The sequence below is a fragment of the Nansenia antarctica genome, assembly GCF_963989245.1.
Source record: "Nansenia antarctica genome assembly, chromosome: 17".
Lineage (NCBI taxonomy): Eukaryota > Metazoa > Chordata > Actinopteri > Argentiniformes > Microstomatidae > Nansenia > Nansenia antarctica.
Genome location: NC_137687.1, coordinates 13,681,051 through 13,685,883, shown reverse-complemented (window position 1 = coordinate 13,685,883; position 4,833 = coordinate 13,681,051).

Sequence of the window (4,833 nt, the reverse complement as noted above, 5' to 3'; positions counted from 1 at the left end):
TAGATTTTGTAGTAATAATAAAAGCACAAAGATTTTAAATCAATTGGCTCAAATGAGGCCTTTTATTAAGCAAGGTTACATGGGCTCAGAGAGAGAAGCCTCCTGTGAGAGGGACACACATGTATAGAAGGCTGAGGTCACTACTCTTGGTTTACCAATCATATGAATCTGCACAACAAGTTATTGGCACTGTCCACAGGAAAAATGAATTGTTAGCTACGCCACCGTTATTGGCACATCTCTTACAGGAAGGGAAAGGCCTTCCTTTACTGCTCAATTCCCCAGAATGTAGAGAGACGTCTAAGTTATACACTCATTATTCTCAACCATGTCAACGACCTCAATATTTGTATGATAATATTGCTTATGAAATGCCTTATGTCACAGAGCAGAAACACATATAGACCACTCATCAATGTTCCTTATTTTCATTTATTAAAATGTATTAAAATGTAATTGTGTGTACCTACAATTTAACCATGCATATTGTATAAATGAACATATTTGGATACCATTAAATTGTTGAAAATACAGTGATTGAGTTGTACTTGTACTATGAGCTATTCTGATTTGCAATTGATAATTTATATTTGAATTGATGAATTAAAATACATGCTATATACTTTCTTGGAAAATGTGAGTCTTTGCAAGCATTGAGTCAATACCCTCTACACAGACACAAATATATGTACACATCTAGCTCTATTTTGAAGTTAAAATCTACATATTCTCAGTAACAGACTGTGTTGATGATGTTATTACTTATAATGCAGTGTAATGCTGTACAGTTCACACAAAAACTGTTCAGACTTGATAGTTACTCTGTAATTTAGTGTATTAAAGTATTTCTGCACATAAGATGATAAGCCACTCACTCAACACAGTTGGAACTCTCTACTTTATGTCACAGCATGTGTTATGACACGGGGGCGAGGGAGCTCAAGGACACGACACCGGAGGCAGAATATAGTGTTAGCCCCGTAGGGTATTTATTTACAGTGCAGGTGGGTGGAAACACAGATGATGAGTCCGGAGGTTTCAGCCTGGCGGGCTGGGGGTTTCAACCTGGCGGGATGGCGGTAGTGGTTTGCATAGGCTGTGGAGGAACAGGAAAGCAGGGTAAGTCTCCACGGTAGGCCAGTACACAAGATATCAACGAATAACAAGAATAGGCACAAGAGCAAAGTTCATAACGAATCACAGCGGATACTTGCCAGGTCATTCTTAGGGAAGAACTGACGGTGATTGAAGGGAGTCCAGGGTAGATGTAGCCAGAGGGTTGATTGGGGAGTGGAGACAGGTGTGTGGGTTTGACTGTGGCTGGATAACCCTCCAATCACCGGGAACGAGCTTCACCTGCGGCGGAGAGCACGCTGTGCTCGGGTTGTGGGGGCGGGGGAGGGCGTGTGTGACGGCCCAGCCGTAACAGGACCCCCCCCCGAGGGGGAGCCTCCTGGCGACCGGCCCGGAGCCTCCGGGTGGGCCCGATAGAAGTCCCTGAGGAGGACTGGGGACATGATCTGGGACCGGGGAATCCAGCTCCGTTCCTCTGGGCCATATCCTTCCCAGTCCACCAGGTACTGGAAACCCCGGCCACAGCGACGAGCCCTGAGGAGCCTCCTTACCGCCCACTGGGGGTGGCCATCCACCAACTGAGGAGGGGGCGGTGCAGGGGCTGGTGGCATCAGGTCGCTGGCGACATGGGGCTTAACCCGGGAGACGTGGAACACCGGGTGGATCCGACGGAGGGAGTGAGGGAGGACCAGCCGGATGGCAGCGGGGTTGATGACCCGGTCGATGACGTAGGGGCCGATGTACCTCGACGCCAACTTCCGGGAGGGGACATTGAGGGGGAGATCCGCCGTGGAGAGCCAGACCCTCTGGCCCACCTGGTACACCGGAGCTGGAGTGCGACGACGGTTGGCGCTTCGGGTAGTTCGGGCGGTGGCCCGAAGCAAGGCCGAGCGTACGGAGGTCCAGACCCGACGACAGCGAAGGAGGTGTGCCTGGACTGATGGTACCGACGCTTCGCCCTCCTGGGTAGAAAGCAGGGGTGGCTGGTACCCCAAGGAGCACTCGAAGGGGGACCGGCCGGTGGCTTCATTCACCATGGCGTTCAGGGAGTACTCCACCCAGGGTAGGTCCTTGCTCCAGGAGGATGGATGGAGGGAGGACATGCAGCGGAGTGCCGACTCCAGGCTCTGGTTGGCTCTCTCCGCCTGCCCATTGGTCTGGGGATGGTAGCCGGAGGAGAGGCTGGTCGTGGCCCCAATCCCCGAACAGAAGGCCTGCCACACCTTGGATGTGAACTGGGGGCCACGGTCGGAAACCACATCCTGGGGAAGCCCGTAAAGCCGGAAGACGTGGGTGGTGAGTAGCTCCGCCGTCTCCGCCGAGGTCGGTAGCTTTGCCAGAGCTACCAACCGCACGGACTTGGAGAAGCGGTCCACGATGGTGAGGATGACCGTGTTGCCTAGGGACGGGGGAAGGCCGGTCACGAAGTCCATGGCGAGGTGGGACCACGGTCGACCGGGCACGGGTAGAGGCCGCAGCAGTCCTGAAGGCGGCCGGTGGGATGCCTTGCTGCGAGCGCAGGTAGGGCAGGCCGAGACGAACTCCCTGACGTTCGCGGCCATGGTGGACCACCAGAACCGCCGGCGCAGGAAGGACAGTGTGCGTAGGGCCCCAGGATGGCAGGCGAAGCGGCTGGCGTGGCCCCACTGCATCACCTTGGTTCTGACGGCGTCCGGGACGAAGAGACGGCCGGGGGACCCCGGTCGGGGATCTGGCTGGGTGCGCTGTGCAGCTCTGACCACCGCCTCGATCTCCAGGGTGACCACTCCAACGACCCGGGAGGATGGAACGATGGTGTCAGGAGTGGTGGGTTCCTCCTCTGCGGCATGGAGCCGAGAAAGGGAGTCAGCCTTGGCGTTCAGGGAGCCCGGACGGAACGTGAGGTGGAAGTTAAACCGCCCGAGGAACAGGGCCCAGCGTGCCTGACGGGAGTTCAACCGCCTGGCCGACTTGATGTAGGTTAGGTTCTTGTGGTCCGACCAGACGGTGAAGGGGTGCTCTGCGCCCTCCAGCCAGTGCCGCCACTCGTGGAACGCCTCCACCACCGCCAGCAGCTCGCGGTTCCCGATGTCGTAGTTGGCCTCGGCGGAGGTATAACGGCGGGAGTAGAAGGCGCAGGGGTGCACGGTCTGGTCCTCCGATCGTTGAGAGAGCACGCCACCGACGCCCGTGTCTGAGGCGTCCACTTCCACAATGAAGGGCCTAGAGGGGTCTGGGTTGATTAGGACCGGCGCCGAGGTGAAGAGCCTCTTCAGGTCACTGAAGGCAGCGCTGGCTGCTGGTGTCCACGTGAACTGGCGCAGGGGGGAGGTGAGGGCAGTGAGGGGGGCGGCTACCCGGCTGAAGTCCCGGATGAATCGCCGGTAGAAGTTGGCAAAGCCGAGAAATGACTGCAGCTGTTTCCGGGTGGTAGGTTGGCCCCACTCGACGACGGCCCGAGTCTTCTTGGGGTCAGGGCGAGTCAACCCACCCTCCACGATGAGCCCCAGGAATTCCACCGAGTGAGTGTGGAACGAGCACTTCTCAGCCTTAATAAAAAGGCGATTCTCCAGTAGGCGCTGGAGGACTAGGCGGACATGTTGGACATGCTCCTCAGGGTTCCTGGAGAATACTAGGATGTCATCCAGGTAGAGGACGACAAAGATGTCCAGCATGTCCCTGAGGACGTCGTTCATGAGGGCCTGAAAGACGGAGGGGGCGTTAGTGAGACCAAAGGGCATGACCAGGTACTCATAGTGGCCACGGGGGGTCTTGAACGCCGTCTTCCACTCGTCACCCTCACGAATCCGGACCAGATGGTAGGCGTTCCGGAGGTCCAGCTTAGTGAAGATGGTGGCCCCAAGGAGGGGCTCAAAGTTGGAGCTCATGAGGGGGAGAGGATAGGTGTTCCGGACGGTGATGGCATTGAGCTCACGGTAGTCAATGCATGGCCTGAGGGTTCCATCCTTCTTCTTCACGAAGAAAAACCCCGCTGCCACCGGGGAGTGTGATGGACGGATGAGCCCCTCAGCCAGACAGTCGGAGATGTAGGTGTCCATGGCTGCCTTCTCCGGGGGGGCAAGGTTGTAGAGGCGACTGACCGGAAGTTTGTTGCCAGGGCGGAGCTCGACGGCACAGTCGTAGGGCCGGTGAGGCGGCAGGGTGCGAGCACGCTCCTTGCTGAAGGCCTCTCCGAGGTCGTGGTAGACCTCTGGGATGGAGGAGAGGTCAGGGGGAGCCGGAGGCGGTCGCAGAGGCGATGTGGGGGTATGGGCGGCACGGAGGCACCGGGCGTAGCATGCGGTACTCCAGCTCAGGATACGTCCCTCACCATAGCTGACATGGGGAATGTGGAGCTCGAGCCACGGTCGTCCCAGGATGAGCGGGGACTGGGGGGTCTTGAGGATGTAAAACCGGATCTCCTCCACATGGTTCCCCGAGACGGTCAAGGAGAGGGGTGTAGAGCGGTGGGTGAGAGGCCCCAGGCTGTGTCCGTCTAGGGCTGAGACGGAGAGGGGGGTCTCGAGGGCAACGAGGGGAACGGCAGCTGAGCGGGCCAGCTGGGCGTCCATAAAGTTCTCGTCTGCTCCCGAGTCAATAATGGCCTCGACCGTGAGGTTCTGCCCCTGCCAGGAGAGGGTGACAGAGAACCTGGCTGGGCTGGTGGTAGGTGGGGATTGAGAGGCACGGCTCACCCGGATTCCCCCTTCGGGTGAGCCTGCCCTTTTGATAGGGACGGGCAGGTGTCACGGAGGTGTCCCTTCTCTCCCTCCGACGCTC